The sequence below is a fragment of the Xyrauchen texanus genome, chromosome 5, assembly GCF_025860055.1.
Source record: "Xyrauchen texanus isolate HMW12.3.18 chromosome 5, RBS_HiC_50CHRs, whole genome shotgun sequence".
NCBI classification, from domain to species: domain Eukaryota; kingdom Metazoa; phylum Chordata; class Actinopteri; order Cypriniformes; family Catostomidae; genus Xyrauchen; species Xyrauchen texanus.
In genome coordinates this window covers 9,029,890-9,052,455 of record NC_068280.1, presented here as the reverse complement: position 1 = coordinate 9,052,455, position 22,566 = coordinate 9,029,890, and the positions used below count along the sequence as shown (strand labels likewise).

Below are 22,566 nucleotides of genomic sequence, written 5' to 3'. Positions count from 1 at the left end.
ATTTTATAAAAAGCACATTTTAACCACTTGTTTTTCCCTGAATAATAACATGTGAAATCATAAAAATGTGATGGCTTTATGTAGACTAAGAATTTATATATGTGCATTACCAGTGACTGTGCATGCAGTCAGTATTGGTTTCTGTGTGAACTTCGGGTGAATGCAAATGTTTTTTAGGTTTTTTTAAATCTTTTTGTTTTCCATTTTTATCAATGCTTATTGTTTATTACATTTTTTCATTTCTTGAAATTATCTTATTTTGAAATCGTTCTTGACCACGTTTGTGAATAAAACAAAATATAACATTCATGTATGTGTCATACATGCTAGTACTCAACTACAAAATACTTGAAAATAACCATCCCTGCTTTTATGATGCTTTTACTGTACCTTTTTGTCTTTTTGGAGCTTGGCATTTAAAATCACTATTCAATTTCATTGTATTTACTTTTTGTTGGAAAAGACCTGCTCGGACATTGGTCGGAAAAGATTTTCTTTGGTGTTACAGAAGAAGGAAAATAATGGGGGTGAGTAAACAAAGCCAAAATGTAAATTTTGGGTGAACTATTCCTTTAAAGAACAGACAAAGAAAAATAAAGAGAGCAGAACATGGTGGGTGAAGAGGAGGAAAAAAAGATGAAAGGACAACACAAGTGAGGCACTGCTTTGGAAGAAACCAAACACGCTTGAAAAAAGGAAGACTGCTTTTACAAGGCTAATTATTGGAGGTTTGTCAGTGCTAATTGCAGGTACACATGGTAATAGTGAATTAGCTCTCTTCTGCTGCACACGAGAGAAAAGACGGAGGAGGACATAGTGTGGGAGGAAAAGCGAGAACGGTTGAGGTGGGAATGGAAAAAAGTGTGGAGTTTAACTGCAAAAAAGCTACGAACACCACATAAAGAGACCTTGATGAAGAAACAGCTGGTCTTGACTCTTTGGTCTAAGCTGGTCTTCCAGCATGACCAGCTGAAAAGTGCCTGAAACCTCTCTAAAACCTGTCAATAGACCAGCAAACCAGGCTTAAGCTTTTTTCTTATTTTCAGAAGTGTAGAGAGAGATAGAAAGTAAACAAGAGGACTAATTGGATGATGTAGACAGTGACGCAAAACAGAGAGCATTCTAATAATCAGTTCATTAAAAGGAGGTAAGCAAAGAGAGGCACAGAGATTAGAGGGATAAGCACCAGCTAGATGTAGGGAGATACACGACTTGAGGAGAACAGGAGATAGAGGAACAAGATAGGGAGTAGAGAGTAAGAAGCTCTATTTGGCTCTGCCTCTCATTTTAACAGAACTTGGTTTCCATAGCAACCATTCAAATGAACCTTTCACCACACACACACACACACACACACACACACACACATACACAACAGAGATTGCTATATACAGACACATTTATATGTGGTCTTAGCTCTTAGTCCATAGTAACACCTGATCAAAAGCAAGTTCTGACAAAAAATGTATTTATACCAATTGTGAATACAGAAAACCGCCATCTCTCGTTTTAATACACACACACACCTCCCACACATTTTCTCCTAAGAAGCTAAACTCTCAATGTCAGCTCCACAAATGTTCTTTCTGAACTGCTTCTTACATATTTGTCTGAAAAGCGTGTGCTGATTTACAGCTGAGATTTTATATGCACATGTAAAATGCACACACAGCATCTATGATGACACTGTTGTAAAGAATTCCCATGTCATTAAACATTTGCTGGATGGCTACCACCTCGGCTTAAATTTAACTGACATAAATTATTAAAAAAAACGTTACATACACACGCACATTCCCCTGTGGTGTTGTATTAAATCCATGGATCTCCCTTGATTTTCTGTGAGTTGTGTGCGGCCTAAGGCCTGATTGACAATTGGCTTAGGATGAGATAATGGTTTCCAATGGCCCCAAATTTGGCTACATTGGTCAAAAGCCTAGGCCTGGGCCAGTCTGTTAGTGTCAGCTTAAATGCCATTTAGAAAGAGTTATTGATCTTACAAACAGCTGGTGATCAAAACGAACACCAAACCAGCATGATTGCAATCAATACCATACCAAACCAAACAAAACCTATTAGTAATACTGAGACAGTTAGGGATAGTTCACCCAAAAATGTTAATTGCGTCATCACCACCCTTATGCTTTTACAAATCCAGCGATGGGTAGTAAAGGATTACATGTTATCTGGATTATGTATTTAAATTACAACAATTGTGTACTTTTAATTAGATTCTATTTTAAATTGTGTGTAATCAGATTACAGTTACTTTATGGATTACATGGTTCCATTTTTTATTAAATTACCAATCAACCAAAAGCAAAAACAAATTAAAGTAATCCAAAAGTAATCAGATTATATTTCCTAAAATTTGTCAACTAGAAAATTATGTTACTGATGACCATTTTATTCATGTAATTTGTAATCAGTTCTGGATTTCAAAAGTAATCTATCCTACACTGTCCAAATCTGTATGACTTTATTGCTTCAGTGGAACACAAAAAGAAAGCCTCAGGTAGCCTCAGTCTCCATTCACGTTGATTGAATCTTTTTTTACAGACAATGAAAGTGAAAGGTAATGGAGGATAACTTTCAGCCACATATCTCCTTTTGTGTGCCACAGAAGAAAAAACGTCAAATGGGTTTGGAACAAAGGGATGACAAATGATGTCAGTGTGTGTAAATGATGGAGGAAAATGTGAAACAAAAGTGGGGTTTACTTAAAAAAAAAACTGAGGAAACAATTTCCATGCAGAAATTGCTAGTAAATTTAACAGACCATATTTTCAAGTAAAGGCTACACACAATTATTGGTGGCTATAAATAGAAATCTCAAGTAAATTTGACTCTTTGTACATTTAATTTCAGCAATGTCAGAATTGAGCCAAGCTTTTAAAAGTGTTCAGCATTTCAATGCTTTTTTAACGTACTTCATGCACCACGTGACACACACAAGCCTTCCACGGGGAAGCTTAATGCATGCCATGTAGTCTATTAGACAACATCATCTTGCTTTAATGGTGATAAAAACAAGATCCAGAGCTGCACAAGCAGATCTCAACCCTTGGTGCACAAAACACTGTGATCATTTTTTATCATTATCAGGTAATTTTGAATAGAAAATGAACTTGAGATTTAACAAACATAAGCTAGCGCATTCATTTTTACATGTTTAAATTGAGTACAAATTTTGAATTTACTTAATATTTTCAAGTACACGATTAAACTTATTCAGTGTAGAAAGTACTTCATCTTTTCTGCTATATTTACTTCACCACACACACACACACACACACACACTCAAATAAATAAATCGGTTTGTGAGTGTGTGTGATACATGATTTGAAGGTATTCTTAATGTACCTGTGTGCGCCATCATACACCACACTTCTTTCATTTGTTTTGGAAACACATATAAGGCATTTTTCTACGCAGTCCTCCATCTCATTTTTACCTGGCAAAGTAATAAATGATGTATTAAAAAAAAACAAACAAGCTCTGTTTCAGAGTGCAAGGAAAAGCTTTGATAACAACCAGAAACTGAATTTACATTCAGTGATGCAGTTATACAGAATGAATTCCGATAAACCCGAGACAGCTGATTCAATTCCGAAACACGAAAAACTTTATTTCATTTAGCGTGAAGAGAAGACTCAGATTTCTATCATTCCGTATAACAGAATACACACACACATGCAGACCACACTTGAGTTTACTAAGGGATTAGGGTTGTCGAGTAATCCAGTGCAACACAGTGGAGGTATGCGGCCTGGCTTTTTACGTCAGATAATTCCTTCTACTGCAAATGTAGCACACACATATACTAAAACACACAGTATTTTTCAGTATTTCCCTTTAAGAAAATAAGCTCATTTTCTCACACAAAGTTAGCAAGCATTCCTATCTTAGCTTCTGTGCAAGCATATGGTCTGAAATACACACTCCTAAAACAAAATACTATATCACACTCCAGTCTTAAAGGTATATCTATCACAGCATTGAGAGCACTGTTTCATTAAGCAGTGTTTATGAACTACTGCCTCCGAGCTGTAACCTTTACTGAAGTCCTCTCTCCTTATAATGATGCTTTAACAACAGCCAAGAGCAGTTTGCACTGATCACATTAGAGGCAGCAAAGAGGACAGAAAGACGCTCAATAGTTTAAAATGAGATTTTTGGGATCATTTATACGATTATCATTTTGTTTATTGTGAAACTCGTATACTATACAATGCAGGTCAACATAGAGACACATTTTAAATGTGCATTAATTACATTTAGATTTAGACTAATGGCTAGGGTATACTTCGAACAGTACACTGACTGAGAACTGCCTCATTTAAATATTTAGGCCTTTTTTACTAAAAATCTACACTATCACTTTCACATATTTCTTCTTTTTTTCTTGGCATTATTTGTGCATATCACCACCTACTGGATAGAGAGGACAATGTATAGTAAAAAGTACTTATATTATATTAAATATTGATCTGTTTCTCACCCACACCTATCATATCACTTCAGACGATATGTATTTAACCACTGGAGTCTGATTGATTACTTTTATGCTGCCTTTATATGCTTTTTTGGACCTTCAAAATTCTTGCATTGTATGGACCTACAGAGCTGAAATATTCTTCTAAAAAAACTTTGTTTGTGTTCAGTAGAAAACACATTTTGCAGACACTACAATCCAAAGCTAATTACAATGCATACTACAAACTAGAGCATACTACACTTAAATACATTTTTATCCATTTTTGTGCTCCCTTCCAGTGAATCAAACCCAATACCTAATTGGTATTTCTAGCACCATGTTGAGCTACAGGAAAGAATTACAAAATAAAACACCCAGATGAACAGATCTACTGTGAGTTCACAAGCATTTGAAACATGCATACTAACATACATTCACATACAAATCCCTAAACATATGCAAATCCAGATGGGCCCACAAATTCGCCTTGCACACCCACAACATCCCAAACATTTGTAGACACACACCTATAGCAATATAAAGAATGTGATAAACTGTACAAGGAATGCTTTTTGCCCAGTAAATTGAGACATATGTAGAGGAAATACAGCATCACCTATATATGCCAAATAACATAAATATTGAGTGATGAATCTACAACATCTGTATGAGAATGATCGCACAATTCTGACAGACAAAAACGCTGAGTGATGAGCAGGTTTTTGGGCGAGGGATCACTTCCTCCCCTGAGGGCTTGGTGATGGCCTGCTTCTGTTTTGACCAATCACGCACAAGCATTGGCTCACCCCCCCTGCCCATTGGTCATGGGTAATTAATTACCAAGCTGTTCCTTGTTTAGGCCAAATGAATATCAGCACATGGTAATCATGAAACAATAAACCCACCCTAAATCACTCAATCGGCCACTCCTCAGCGCTTTGTAACACCCAATGTACTGTAGCGTTCACTAATGGACAGCAAAGGGTGGTGTAAGTAGTTTTCTATATATGATCTGTGCAAGAGTGTATATTCTTCAGTAGGGCATTGATCATGTTTCAAATATTTAGAATTTCCATATAATTCCACAAAATGGTTTCCCCCACTTCAGCAAAATAGAATTCCTCCTTTCTATAAGCAATAGATGGATTTCAGATATGAGTAGGCCACTTAATCCAAATCAAGCACATCACTTGCAAAGGTATGATATTAAGGACACAGATGGCCAATCAAACATTTTTCTGCAATAAGAGATTCCAGGGGCTAATCAGAAGCGAATACTTTCACCTTATACCACAGTAAAATTCATGGGAGATTAATAAACAGATTCTAAATTCTGATTGTATGAGCCACGTTTTAAGCTACTGTAAAAATACTATAAACGCACACCTGTGACCACACATTCTTTATTAATGTGGCAATTTGCTACGTTGCTTGGTAACGAGCAAAAAGCCTGGAGTTAGGATAAGGAGCTATATTAACTGGTAGAATACATTTTTATTCTGATAATTAATAAAAAAAAAATGTAATGGTTTAGATTAGACCAATTAGACATTGGTCTTTTATTATATTGCTGTTGCCACATACTATCATTATTATGTACCACTATTCACCTTGTGTGTCAGAGAAACTAGCGTGCAGCCATCTTGAAAATGTTTCTCTTTGATGTTCCAGTCTAGCATATTCTTTATAGATTTCTATTGTGTTTATGTCAAGGTGTAATTAGCTAGCAAAATGGATTTAGAGGTTGTAGAGTTGCCAAAAGTGAGCATTTTAAAGTTTTCAGAGGATGTCATAGCATCAGAAAGCAGAGCGGGGAGATTTTAAAACAAGTTTCATTCATAAATTCACAAGATTTTACCATCACGCTGTGGACATACTGATATGCCTCTCACGAAACTCCTAGAGACAACACAAAGTCATTATAAATATGTCTGTACAACACCTCTGACCATCTTCTCGTGTCATTGACTCATGCTGTATAGTTCAGGGGCCGGTTACACCAGATATATGTCAGTTGCAAATTAGCGTAGTTGTGGCGTAAATTGTCTCTAAGTCACAATTTACGTGCTACTAATATTTACCGAAGACTCCGACCAGGAGTAACCGTTGGAATAAGAAAGCACACTGATTTAATGACATCAGTGAGCTCATGTTTTGCGTGAGAGACTTCAATCCTTTAGACATATATGATGATGTTGATATTTACACTCATTTACATTTATAAGAGAGAACATTATGTAAAAAACATACTTTTTAGTTAGTGCATCTTTAGCATGAAACCAACCTAACGGTGCAATTTGCGGGGTGCACTGCCCATTGTCACGTTTCAACACAAACAGAATATATATATAGGATATTAAAATGAATTACATTTATGCATTTGGCAGATGTTGAATTAGTATTTATTGCCCTTTATTCATTTTAGACACAGTTCCTGAATGATATTAGGCTAAATATACTATTTATTAAATCAACATTTTTTACGTCTCATTTTTCAATGAGAATATAATTCATTACAGCTGACAGTTATTTGACCAAACAAAGTTTGAACTTTAACCGTAACTAGATCAATCTGAAATGCACAGCTTTTTAACACTTCTGTGTTCAAATTTGAAGGCTGCTTATTGATCAATACAGATATCAATACAGATATCAAGATATCAATACAGATATCAATACAGATATCAAGACAGATAAACGTCATATTATGTGACAATGCATTACTTTACAGAGAGCTTACAACCTACTAGCTAAGTCTTGCCTTAACAGGTGGTGCAACAAATTAAGCACTGACTTAGTTACAAACTAACTAGTAGTTACTAAGCCCTTAGTGTGAACTTTACATCCCAACCTAAGTTAGACTGTACGCACAACTGCTATCGGGTATAACCGGGTATAACACTATAAAAGTGTTCTTCCCAGTGGACGGGGTGCTGCTATCCACACACATAGTTGTCTGAATGTGATCTGCCAGGTCCAATTAACCTCCACAGGTGTCGTAAAGAACTAAAATTTACAGTGACATAAAAACACCTCACTAGCATTTACACATAGAAAAGGGGTGCTGTAGACACACACCATCACCTCTTGGTGAAAATACTTTCAGTGCTCCCACAAGTGATCTACTCTTCTCTGTAGCTTCAATACAAACAGAAAGTTAGATAACAAAATTTGGAATAGTGAAGCGCTGAAAAGGGGCGGGGCTGAATAAGGTGAATACTATTAAATAACAACAGCAACAAAAGCATTTAAAATTCAGAAAAAAGACAAAAGGTACAAATGTGTACTTAACATCTTTCATGAGGGCATGAACTGCAATCATATGAAGCATTGACATAACTGAATTAAAAACAAAGGAAGTTGTTGATTATAAATTATAGAAACAATATATTTAAATAGTATTGCAATTTTTTTTTAGATATATACATATATTGTATATTACAAAGAAAACTTTGAGAGTGAAGGAAAACTGACTTAAGTGTGTCATTCACAGTACGTCATGCAAGTGGGCGTTCTCTGCAGAGCTTGTTTGCCTTGATTTCTTGGCCACGATTCTCTGATTCGTAGATATTTTCTCTTCAGGATCATGGGTTGTGTAGATCTTAGCTAGGAATACAGCTATTACACACTATTTCTAAAAAATGAAGCTGAAATAACAAGGACAGCTGGCTTCAACAGATGTAAATACTATTAATGAATTACCTCGAAGCTTATAGAAGGTCTACATGCACATTAATCCGGATAAATAAAAAAGATTACATTTAAGTTTTTTATTAATCTTTTTCCAAAAGTTGCTCATCGACACTGAAACATCTGAAAATGCTTAAATCCCCTTACTGCGCCATTCCATTAACAGTCTGAAATGCAATTTTCCTGACGCCGTTGAAGGAATGCAAAGTGAAGTTTGTACAAAGTAACATATACAGTTAACAACACTATCAAAGTGGATATCAGGCACAACAACGCTGCTACAACATGAGCAACAATTTTGATTGTTTTGGGTTGAATCACATGATCACATGACTGCATCACATGACTGCATCAAATGACTGCATCACATGACTGCATCAAATGACTGCATCACATGACTGCAACCCAGTCCACATTACAACGCGAATACAGCATTTTACATTTATCCACTTTGGAGAGCATTTTCGAAAAGTTCGCCGGACAAAAACATTGTCTCAGTTTAGATGGAAGGCCAAAACATTTTCAAATGTATCCAGATTAATGTGGATGTAGACTTTGTTATAGTTAAAATTGTCTTGTCTTATACCCCTCTGCAAAAATCCCAAGTTTACCCCTGCATAAAACTGCACATTTAACACTAAACAGAACTTCAAGCAAACTAATAACCCCAAATTACCCCAATTGTCCCCAACCCTTGCAAAGACCTACCTCATAATTATTGGAATACAACAGCCAATGCTAGCCCAAAACATATTCAGCAAATGCAGGCATTACAATATTTGTATTTCCTGTCGTAAACCTTATGCACGACAGGTTCCTGTGCACGCTGCAGTCTCAAAATCGAATTTTTGCTGTGCTGTGTAACGGTTCTGAGTAGGAGCAGCATGGATATAAGAATGTGGTTCAAGGAGTCATCATCAATTTCGACCAGCATCAACAGAGGTGGGAATCAGAGTGGAGGCAGTAGGAGGTCGGGGCCGGATGTAGGCATGGGCAGCAAACGTGAGTCTTGCCCACCCAATCAAACATTTGGGAAACATGGTTTTAAATAATATATATATTTTTTTTTTTTTCAATTTGTGCATTGTTTAAAAGCAATATGGGGGCAGGCTGTGTGTTGCAATCATTGAGGGTGGGCTGTAGACTGCCCAACCAATCACAAAACAGCACCAAAAATGTGTAGTGTTTTTCTATTTTTGTCACTGGCCAAAAGCAACACACACTCGAGAAGCGGCTGCTGCAAACCAGAGAGTCCGAGATGATACGTGAGCGAGAATGGTAATAAGACATATTTTTGTGTAATGTATAGTTTTTAATGCCCATAAAGAAGCCTGGTGCTGTCTCAGTGTGCTGTGACCATGTGGCTGCTGTTAATGTATCATAGGCTCCCTCTTATCAAATATCTCCCATCACATCAGCTACCCAAAATCGCGCTGCAGGTGTTTGTGAAATACTGGACATTAATTATAAAGTAGAGGTCTACTTTATAATATAATCCCTCTCCCGCAAATAAAAAAAAAATACATTATTTGTTCCGCTCCCGCCTGCAACTTCCACGTTTTTTCCTACTCCCGCCAGCAAAAGCCGGAGGTAGTGCACACATTTTTCAGTCCCACACCCATAAGGTTCTGTCCCACTCTGGTATCATAGGCTATATTTATTCCAATTCTCAATCTGAGGAAAAAAAAACAAGTTTTGTTATCTCTCTAACATTGCCAAATATCTGATTGACCTTTGACTGGTTTCAAATTTTTGTTTGTACCTTTCTTTAATAAAGCGTTAACATCCATAGCACTAAGGGACATTCTGCTGCAAATTTTGCGGGAGTCACATGGGTGATTTCTTTCTCCCATTTTTGCCGCACTGTTGCGGGACATGTGCTTCTGTTTTCCCTGTTGTTAATTCGGTGTCGATGAGAGATTCTGTCTCCATGCGTCTTTCATCTCTTATACATCTTTTTACAGTGCTGTGATAGTTTTTTGTTTATTGTTTGTCATTACTTTAAAAACTACTCTATTGTTGCCATGAAAATAACCGTTGTTGCTTACATCAATTTCCATCCATCCATCCAAATTCCTGTGTTCCCTAAATTACTTTACACATAGTTTCACTGGTAAAATTTTTTTAATATCCTTTGCTATCCTACAAAGGCCATACTCATTAACTAATATTGAAACTGAGAAAAATATCTTGAATTATTTTGATGTGCATTTTGTTGTTACTGCATTTTCACACAATGAAATTCACAACTCTGAATTTCAGCATATGAGACAAACTCTCACTGGACAAATCATAAGAGACTGGTTTCAGTCAGAACTCAATTTTGCATTTTGTCTTTGTAGGGCAGTATCTTTGCTTATTACATTTTTGTCAAAAAGAAAGAATTGTCATCATTTAATATTATATAATTACTTCATTTTTGGATCTTAATCTTATATGTTATTGATCTCTCCATCTCATATATTTCATTTCACTCATCCTTATTTTCCTCCTTGATATTATTTCTCTCCACTCCATCCTTGCATTTGTGGGAGCTCTAATTTTTCTTTGTAATTTGCTTTAAGGCTGTAATTCTAATTGATCTAAAAGTGTATTGCTTTATTTTGTTTCTTAATAATGGAGGTAGTATACTACCTGCATTACTTAAATCTTATGAGTCAAGTCAAGTCAAGTCAAATTATTTGTATAGCACTTTTAACAACATCCATTTTTTCAAGGCAGCTGTACAATAAATTATGCTATTACAGAAAATGAATGAATATAATGTCAATATTAGTTATCTTTAGAACTATTAGTGGTTAAAATTAACAAACTAAGTGCCTGTGTATGATAATATACAGTACAATGTTTATCAGTTTATTTATTTAAATATATTTTTTAATATGGAGAACAATTGTAAAATATAGTTATATTGGGTCTTATGTTCTTGACAATTACGCCATGTTACGGCAGTTAAAGACATGAAATTATTAGTCTGTGTAACCCCTCCCCCATCCCAAATGACCACCTCTGATATCCCCCAGCCCACCCTAGCATAGCTGTCAGAAGCCGGGCCTGTATGAGGTGGAGATGCGCCTAACGTGACACAATGCATCATCATCGACAGAGCAGCAGGTGGGAATGCTATCACGAATGGTAACAGTAGTGGTGTTGTAACTGGTGTTTTTATTAGTGTTGTATGGTTATTGTTGTTTTATTCTGTTGTTGGGGTTGTGGTGTAATTTATCCAAATTGCTGTAGGCTGGACTATCTAGTTTGTAGTGTTTTATAAACAACATTCAATATGTTCTGGTTACAGCAGTGCTTATACCATTATTTTCTTGTGTGATACATTTGTGAACATGTGCTGAAAATTTGACAATTTAAAGACTGAATTAAATTAAAGAAGCATTCCGGGTTCAATACAAGTTAAGCTCAATCGACAGCATTTGTGGCATATATTGATACCCACAAAAATATTTTTTTACTTGCCCCTCCTTTTCTTAAAAACAAAGCACAAATCTGGGTTACACTAACTACGTTTCCATCCAAAGAGAATTCCATCCATTTTGCAAAAAAAGTTTTAGCGCATTAAAATAAAGCTGATGGAAACGCACATTATTGCTAAAATATCACAAATGTCTTTAACTCAAGAGCATAAACTCTATGTCGATATATCAAATGTCAAGAAAAAAATGGTTTGGAAACACTTTTTGTCAATAAAATTGGCATTATCGCAAAAATGTAGTATCACATGACAGAGTTTGCCCCCAATCGTTAGCCTGTGTTAATCATGACGACAGTATTGAAAGCTAATTTATTGTACGTGATTATGGATTGATCTTTACGGCATATAGAGCCGATCTGCAAATGTGACACTTCCAGGAGTGCCAACACAAATATCTCGTGCGCATTGAACAAATGAATGGCCACTGTTTGCGATTAATTTAATTGCAGTAGCCATCCGTTTATTTTTAAAGTTGCTTTTCCGCACCATTCAAAATAATAGACGCAGTCATGGAATTAGCCCACAGTCACACAAACAAAAAATTGTCTCAATACTCTCCACTGTTTACCAAAACTTTGGAGGAAAAAAATTAGGGACATCTGGGATGCGAATTAGCGATAAACATACATTTCTGAATGGAAACGGCTTCAGTGCAGATTTCTTTTGCACTAAACCAAAACTTATGCGACAAAGTGTTTTTTTTAGGCATGACGTTATCACGCATACACTTTTTATCGATAAAAGGCCATTTGAATCGAAACGGGCACAAGGTGGCAAATGTCGCAATATTATTTTTTGCATTTTCACTTTGTCGCTAACAAAATATCGGAAACGTGGATGGAAACTTGACTAGTGAGGCACTTACAATGGAAGTGAATGAGGACTAATACATTAACGGTAAAATATTCTCTGTTTCAAAAGTTTAGCCACAAGACGTAAACAATATGCATGTTAACATGATTTTAGTAGCCTTTTCATTTACAACCTTTTCTATGTAAAGTTATTTCCAATATAACTTCGTTACCATGACAATGTAAAGTCAACAAATCCTAAAACCCTCAAATGACCGTAAAAATACAAATTTGAACAACTTTACTCAGAAAATGCATGAGTTTTAACAGAGGAATTCATGTAAGTGCTTATATAAAATTATTAGCTTCACATTTCTGCCTTTAAACCCCCATTCACTTCCATTTTAAGTGTCTCACTGTAACCTTGATTTTCTTGCTTTTTTTTAAAGAAAAGGAGTCAAAATAATGTTTGTGGTAATCAACATTATGCCACAAATGTTGTTGATTGAGCTTAATTTATATTGAACCCAGAATATTCCTTTAATTCGCCTAAGGAAAGTAATTAATCTGATTTTTATTTCGGAACCTGACTGTTGGACTCTATAAACCACTCAATTCTGTGTGCAACAGTGATTGTACAACTGGTAAGGCACAATCTCATGGCTTATTGCTTTATTACAGAATAACAATGCACATTTTTAAAAAGAGAGCAAGTCCTGCTCCTGGATATATACCTTCCTGCAGAGTTTAGTTCCAACTCTCCTCTGACATACCTGTTTGTAATGTTCAAGTGAGCATAAAGACCATGATGAGCTGGTTCAGGTGTGTTTGATTAGAGTTGCAGATAAACTCTGGAGGAAGGCAGATATCCAGAAATAGGATTCAACACCTCTGCAGTCAAGGCAGACATCTCGAAAATGCGGACAAAATGTTTTTTAAGTGACAGCTAATCTGATATATCCAGTATTTCACACATCACGCAAAATAACAGCAAAGCAAAATATGGTATTGAACTGCATTGTTTGGTATAATGATATTTTGTCTGTTGTCAGCAATATAGATCCGCTTACTTGCAACTTCCTTGCTATACTCTCATATCGAAGAAACAGAATGTCATTAAATGACATATTGAAAAACATAATGAAATTACAACATTAACCATTTGAATCACTCATTTATGAGATTTATGACACTCTGCATGACTGGACAAGAGCTCATTAAGTCACAATAACTATATCCATAATGAAGTCATGTGCAGTGATTAAGGCTAAGCTTCAACCATCTTAGTGAATGTAGGACGAGAGCAAAAATTCCTCCTATACTGGTGGAAGTGTGAATTACATCAGGTGTGCCTTGATAAACTGGTAAATCATCGCTGTGGGGAGAAATGAAAACACACACATGCACTCATATAGCAAAAACGAACCTCTTTGCTCTGACATAACTGATTAAAGAGGTGAACTCTTGTTAAACCCCATTATTGGTACATACAAACAAATACACACACTGGAACTAAATTCTCTTAATTTGTTAGTCAATACTGTTAAAGCAGATGAGAAAAGACCAGTGCTGGATAATGACCTCCATGTCCCAAGAATCCATCTCTCCTGCCACCACAAACATTTTCACACACTTTTATAGAACTCATAGACACATATGCATATTTATACATGTAAGCAGAAAACAATTTGAACTTTGGAATTTACCTCTACATTTTACTGTACAGATAAGCATTGTATCTATTTGAAAACACATATATCGAATGTATCTTTTACTGAAGATGGGTCTTTTTATTTCTGTCACTACTGTTCTTTCTTTTATTTAATTTATATGTTTGATGTATTTATATATATATATATATATATATATATATATATATATATATATATATATACACACTGTATTTTTGTTTTCTATGTGTAAATTTATATCCAATTTTACAATTTCGGTGCCCTGACGAGACAACGTAACACAGTAAACTCTGTGATCCGCCTAGAACAGAAGTCGGTTGATTTAAACCAGCTTTACATATATAAAACCACAATAAAACACTGAGTTCTAACAGAAGAATTTATTAATTGCTGTTATAAAAAAATAAGCTTTACTTTTCTGCCTTTTGAACTGCCAACATGTGTCCCATTCACTTCCAATGTATTCCAAGAAAGCTGTCAATCAAGCTTAACTTGTATTGAAACCGGAATTTTTTATATTCTGGGTTCAATGCAAGTTAAGCTCAATCAACATCATTTGTGGCATAATATTGATAACCACAAAAAATATTTGACTTGCCCCTCCTTTTATTTAAAAAAAAAAAAAAAAAGCACAAATATGGGTTCCAGTGAGGCACTTACAATGGAAATGTATGGGGCCAATCCGTAAATGTTAAAATACTCACTGTTTCAAAAGTATATCCACAATACATTAACAATATGCATGTTAACATGATTTTAGTGAAATAAATTTGTTTACTAACCTTTTCTGTGTAAAGTTACATCCAATTTTACAACGTCATTGCCACGATGAAGTAATTTCAACAAACTCTAAAACGACTGTAAAAATGACAATATAAAAAAATTTATAGCGCAAATAATACATTCATTTTAACAGAAGAATTAATGTAGGTGGTTTTATCAAATTATAAGCTTCACATTTTTGCATTTAAACCTTCCAGAAATTGGCCCCATTCATTTCCATTGTTTTGTTTTTTTGATAGAAAAAGGCAGAAGAGCCGAAATTACTTTTTGTGGGAATCTATATTATGGCACAAATGCTGTCAATTGAGCTTAACTTGGTTTGAACCCCGAATATTCCTTTAAGATCTTCTACATGAATGACAAGTGCTTTATTAATGATTTATAATAACCATATTTTTATTAAACAGTTGTAAAGTGCACACCATTGTCTCTGCTTACACCACATTTTCCTGTATCTCTGGCTGGAAAGTAAAAAACATTTTAGCTCTGTATTCACCCCCTCATTCATGACAAAACTCACAAATCAAATAAGCACCAACACACCACATCTCCTTAACATATTTCATCACCCATCCCAGAGAGGACCTTATTGACTATCATCCTTGTTTTTTGGAAACTTATATTTATATAAAGTTAAATTTCCCCAGTTGTTTGCTCTGTGGGTATACACACTAGCATAATATAGAGCGCTTCATTGTCAGACTAAGACGAAAAGGCAATTCATCTACAGGATGGTGTCTACAACACATGTGTCATTATTTACAAAACAATGGCTGATATAAAATCAGATTTGCACCATCTATGGGTAGCAGTTATATCATTGTAAGTCTAGAATGTCCACGTGTCCCTATATTCCATTGAGATTCCAACAGAGCCTCCGTTACCACACCAACAGAATCTCTGAGTGATGCTTCACTCTAAAAGACATTCCACACTCTCCTCATCCTTGTGGTCCACATCAATCAATGTCAGGTTTGATTGACTGATGCTTCGACCCCAATGACGTGGGTAAAAAAATGCTGTCACCTCACATTAATCAGCAGTGGCGTATCTTAAGATGACGATAAGTTATCGGACATTATCAGGACTACTAATGACTTTCCTATGCAATGGATCCATCAGCAGACGAGCATCTCAAGACCAACTTAAGAAAATAGAGAGAGTTAAAGGCTTTTCGACCTCTCTCTCGGTTTATCACCTTTTTTCCCCTTCTCTCTCTCTCTCTCTCTCTCTCTCTCTCTCTCTCTCAGTATTTATCTCTCGTACTCTCGCTTTCATTAACCCACTTAGCTACAATGTCTGGCCCAGACCACGAGTACATTACTCAAACTGGAAAGAAGGCAGCACGACCAAAAGCAGTGGACAATGGTGCACTGAGTATCATTTTCACACACACAAACATTCATTAAGGCAACAAAAAATGTGTTATTATAAATTTTGTTAAGGCCATAGAGTAAGTGATGGGAGATAAAAGAAGCAAGAAAGAAAGTATATTGCGGAAGTGCTTGGGAAATAAATCCTTAAGTGTCTTCTTTCAAAAGATACTACAACTTTGTCCATACTCCAAAGGGTCCAGTAAATACAACCATTTAAGTTCAGGTATGTCATTTTCATGGTTTGTGCTCAAAAAGGGGTGCGTATCAACAGGTTAAAGCAAAATTGGCCCTATTTTCTTTAAGGAATATCCTTGGTTCAATACAATTTAAGGTCAATCAACAGCATTTGTGGCATAATGTTGACAACCACAAAAATGAATTTCAAGTTGCCCCTCCTTTACTAAAAAAAAGTGTTACAGTGAGGCACTTATAATAAAAGAGAATGGGGCCAATCTGTAAGAGTTAAAATACTCACTGTTTTTAAAGTATTGCCACAAGACATAAACAATATGCGTGTTAACATGATTTTAGTGTGATAAAATCGCTTACTAAACTTTTCTGTGTAAAGTTTCATCCAATTACAAACTTTGTTGCCATGGCGTTATATCATAAACCCTATAATCATTAAATGATCATAAAAACAATGAGCTAAACAACTGCTCAAATAACACACAAGTTTTAACAGAGAAATCAATGTGCATTTATAAAATTATAAGCTTCACATTTCTGCCTTTAAAACCCCAAATATTGGCCCGTTCCCTTCCATAGAAAGTGCCTCACTTTAACCTCGATTTCTGCTTTTTTTAAAGTCAAAATCATTTTTGTCAACATTACGCCACAAATGCTGTTGATTAAGCTTATCATGGATTGAACAAAAATATTCCTTGAATGTATGTTGCTGGTCATATTGTGATTGATTCATCTGTGCACGTTATTCCAAATAATTTCTTGTCTTCATTATTGTTCAAAATAATCTTTCTTTTCCCCTGAAATGACATTTCATTTCTTAGCCTGCACACCAAGGCTGTGCAGGCTATTGGATCATTTTAACCAACTGCTAAATCTTTATATCTAAACAGATATAAAGATGTTTTCTCAAACTTGCTTACATGTTTGTCTCCATTCTTGTATAAAACACACAGTTTATATAACACACAGTCATGATCAAATCCATTCCCAATGGATACAATTCCACCTTACTTTTTTTCATGGGTTGCAAATGGGGTTTCACATTGACTTTAAGTGTGCGTATAAAAGAGAATGAGAAAAAATTATAAAAATACAAATGAGAGCAACAAAAAAAGCCAAGTTCTTCCCTTACCTTGAACATTGCCAGCCCAACTCCCTTTTTCTCTCCTCAACTCCTGCATGATGATGTGAGCTGGTTCCTGTCTCTTGCTCTCATAGCCCTGGATGGAGGAGTGACAGACCGTTGAAGTAGTTTGAGGAATTGGTAGGGGTAAAAAAGACTGGTGTGACAGATGACTGTCAGATAGAGGCTCTGGTTGAAAGTGTTGGTCTCTACTGTAAATCCAGGCTGGGTTATTGAGCACAGGCCATTATATATTAAAACAAAACTATAAAGAACGGTCAAAAAGATGCCTGGCTAGCAACTGCAGAAATAAATCACGGCAAAACAAAAACAAATATGATTTTAAATGCTTGAGCTTTTTGATTGGTGTTCAGTCACTCAAGAAAGAGTTCATTTCTTAAATCAAATCAAAGAAATATACATAAAATGTATAACAACCCAGGACAACATCAGGCCTTCATTGGCTACAAAATGTGATATATAAAACACAGACTAATCGAAAGAAGGTGGCAAAAAGAAGAGAAAGTTTTTCTGGCTTAGACTTAATGTTGATTTTTATCTGCTAACAGTTTCCAAACTCTGGAGTTTCTTGATGTACAATAGAGTCCAGAGGTGATCAAGGACTGATGGAGCACTGAATATCTTCTGGTCTCAAATTTCATTGGTTCAAGTATCCATGTACATTCTTTGCTGGGTTCTTCTCATGACACTACAGAAAAGGGAAAGGCAAAGAACAGTGTTTCAAATACAGGTGCGGGCTCTGGCAAATGAATGCTGAATAAAGGTAAGCAAAGATTGAAATTAGATTTTTTATTTTTTCCCTCCTTCAATTTTCCATTCTATTGATCTAATACAAAGTGTTCAATATCAGCATTTGTTAGTGGGGGTTGCTTGACTGATATGTTGCTTGATAATAATATGTGCAATAACCAAGAAAGGGACAGATATATGTTTCACAAACACATACAGTAACACACTTACAAATTTACACAAATAAAATTATGCATTATATTATTACTTGTTATGTCATTGTGTTACTTACCAATCTAACCATCTTGTGGTATTTCATTATTATTATTATTTGGGTAATGTTTAAAAAAATTTGATACACAAGACAGAGGGAGTGTGCAAGCATTAAAAAACATAAGACAAGATGGTCACCTTCCTTTGAAATGTCCATTTTGCCATATAAAATGTTTGTTTTTCATAGTCCATTTATGAGAAAAAAGTGAGGAGGATGAATTTGGGATGTCTAAAAGACATTTAAATCACATGTAATAAAGGGATTATTAAAAAATAAAATAAAAAATGAACAACTGAAAATTTATTTTAGATTCCGAAATTATGATGCATAGAAAATAAAACATCAATATGAATGGAATAGGGTGAGGTTGAGATTTCCTTCCATCTTAAGTTGTGTGACAACAATGCTTTATGGAAAGCCATACCTTTCTTAGAAATTATATTAGCATTTTACCAAAGTAAATTAAGACAAAAAAAAACTGTTTGACTCTTGACATTCAGAGAATACATTTACATACATTTATTTACAAATACATTTCCATTCAGATAAATATATCAAAATATTAAATATTTGAAATCGACAAATTACCTATCCAGAATTCACTACTAAATAACTACACAATCAAATTATGAAATAATACAGTTTTATATTTGAAAACATCGGGGGGAAAAAAGGTTTGATTCAAGGAGAATAATTTAGGGTTCCACATACAGTGGTCATGTGTGTCATCTAAACATAGAAACCCCCCAAAATTACGACAAGAGTCAAGAGAAAGATAAAAGTTATGATAAGAAAGCAGAAGAGGCAATAGCCTGTCTGAAAGGTGTTAGAAAAATAGATAGAATGAGGGAGAAAGTGAGAAACACTGGAGAGAGACAGGAGAAAATTGAACACTCAATAAAACGAATGGGTGATCCATAACAGTGCAAATGGACTCAAGCTAGTGAGCAGGTGGCTACACTAAAACAAAATCAGTACACTGATTTAAAGCCTGATCAATATTTTCATCAAAAACTGAATTTTTGATTACAACTCAGTTTTCATGTTTCAATGCTGCAGAGCTGGTAGGATGACACCAGAAACCACAAGTTTAAAATCAGTGCTAGAACCAAGTATTAAGCAGTCACGCCAGCCTCACCAGTTTCAGTAAAAGAACAAAATCTTAACAAAACAGTCATTTGTCTGCAACACGAAATAAAACGCCTTCACTGGACAATGGAGATGTATGAGGTGGGGAAATTCAAACAGACTGGCAGCCCGAGACCAGATGTGAGTGTTGTGTATCTTAGAAAAGAAAGAATGGCAGGAAACAAATGTCTTTCTCTTCATAAACAAGAGTTAAAGATGGATAGAGTTTGAGATGGGTAAAAACAGGAATGGAGAAGTGGTATGAAACAATTGTTAAAATTCTAGTCGCCTGGTTGTCCATTAGTTTAATGCATGTGTGTGTATGTGTGCATTGTGTTTAATGTATATGTAAAAAAGGAACACCCAAGTACACACACACAGACAGACAAACAGACAGACAAAGAGACTGGACAGACACTAAAAAAGTCATTAAACCTACCTAGAGGAATATTAAAGCATCCAGGGAAGAAAAAGAGTCATACGTAAGGGTAGATGGTGGAGGACAAAAATAACTGTTTAAAAAGAGAAAGAAAAAGAATCATTTAAAAAAAGGAGGTGTGGAGGTGATTTTCAGAATTCTCTTCAACTTTCATTCAGGGTGCAGATGGTCACCTTCCTTTGAAATGTCCATTTGGAGATGGAGGGAGCGGGAGGGATGATCAGAGGAGAGATGGAAATGAGGAACAGGTGAAGGAATGAAGGGGGTCATAAATAGCCAAATGAGAGAAAGAGAAAAAAAAACTTGCCCCTTTCTCCTCTCTCCTCTCTTGTCATAAATAGACAAAATTATACACCATATAGATGGAGAAATAGATCAGGAGGCAAATGATGGATAGCGCAAACAACTGAAAAGATGATGTGCCTCCCAGCACCACGATGAGAAAGAAGAAAAAAACAAAACGAAAGAAAAAAACAAATACTCCAGTGCCTTCCGTTTTCCTTGATTTCTTTTTAACAGGGGAGTCAGTTTGTTCCTTCTGTCCAGTTGTTGCTTCAGTTCCTCTCTTTTTCCTTCTCTCTCTCTCACACAAACACTTTTTCCTACTGTCTTTGCCTTTCTTTTGGCTTCTTAAGGAGTCCTCTGTTGGCAGTAAGTAATAGCCCTTTTCCACAGACAGTGACTGAGGCAGAACAGTAGGGAGGTGTAATCGTTGTGATGTCTGCCCAAGAATTCCACACATTGAGGCTGTTCTCTCTTTCTCTCTTTATCTCTCTCTCTCTCTCTCTCTCTCTCACCCCTCCCTTATGAACTGAAATCAGTAGAGCAGGAATGAGGCAGAGAAAGCAGAATGAGAGGGGTCCCTCTACAGGAATAGTGAAGTACCTATAACACTAAGAGTCTCTGACACTGATTCTGTATTGGCATGCTATCACTCTATCTGTCATCGGTCTGAGTTTTCTGTGAACCTGACCTGGCTGTGAATCTTTCTTTTCTCTGATATCTGCTCTCTCAATCCTCCTCTCAAGGCCTCATTCTCTCTTTATTGAGATTCTTGGCTTGAGCTGCTTATCACTTGTTCCTTTGATCCAACATTTCTTGGCTCCTGTCTTCCACTCCTCTTTTAAAACTGTCTGCCTGTTGCACCCCTTTCTCTCTGTAGATCATTTTTAAAGAATAGATAGAGAAGGCCCATTTTCAGGAAATTATTTTTTATTATTATTGTTAATTTGTTTTAAAAGTCTACTGCTGATCTTTCAAGAAATCACATTTTCTCACCATAAATATTGAAGGACTGCATTCTATAATATTTATTAGTGCATTCTATAATACAAATTAGTGGTCAACAAATGTTTTTTTATTATTATTATTATAGCCTATTCTTAAATAAATCGTTCAGCCAAAAATATAAATTGTCTCATCATTTATTCACCCTCATGCCATCCCAGATGTGTATGACTTTCTTCTGCTGAACACACACACAAAGATTTTTAGAAGAATATCTCAGCTCTGTAGGTCCATACAATACAAGTGATGGTGGCCAGAACTTTTAAGTTCCAAAAAGAGATCCAACACAAACATACTTTACGTTCTTGCGTTCAACACACTTGATGGAGCGCAAATCCGAACTAAGGGATATATATATATATATATATATAAAATATTCAGTTAATTAAAATGCATTACATTCCTGTAGCAGAAGAGTTAATCATTGATAAGACAATACAAAAAGCGGCTTTAGAATACAATGTATTGTTTACTACCGTATTATTGAACATAAGCCAATCATTGGCATACAGTTCACAGCAATCCATTTCACAAGTGAATTTGTCAATCAGTTTGAGATTTATTATGAGGGCTTGTTTAACGACCCATCATTGTACATCTGCATCAGACATGCTTGTGTAGCATCTCGGGTGCATTGTGTCATTAACATAAAATGTTTAGGTCACTGTGTCAAGTTAAATATAGTTTAATACTTAGAACACATCTTGAGATCCCTTAGTTCGGATTTGCGCTCCATCAAGTGTTTTGAACACAAGAACATAACGCATGTTTGTGTTGTCTGCTGCACATTGCCATTCAGCTGAAGTTTCACTTACTGCCCTCTGGAGTAAACAGGTTGTACTACAAGCTTGCATTTCTCAGGAATCTTCCTTATTACGGTCTGGGGGCATTGCGATGAATTGCGTTATTTTTTATTAAATTAATCGCACTGAATTAACATGTTAAATTGACAGCCCTAGTAATTACCGTTAAACCCTTTTTCATCCAAATGCTTTGGTGTTGAATTTCATGGGTTTTGCAAAAATGGCCTTAGCTAGCAAATATCATCACACAACAGTTTACACAACAGTAAACTATTTAA

At 35.6% G+C, this 22,566-nt stretch overlaps 1 pseudogene; it reads right to left on the bottom strand.

Moving 5' to 3' along the window:
• Nucleotides 1-20,830, bottom strand: part of LOC127644264 (glutamate receptor ionotropic, NMDA 2B-like) — a 149,931-nt pseudogene extending 129,101 nt beyond the window's left edge.
• Between the last annotated feature and the right edge of the window lie 1,736 nt (nucleotides 20,831-22,566).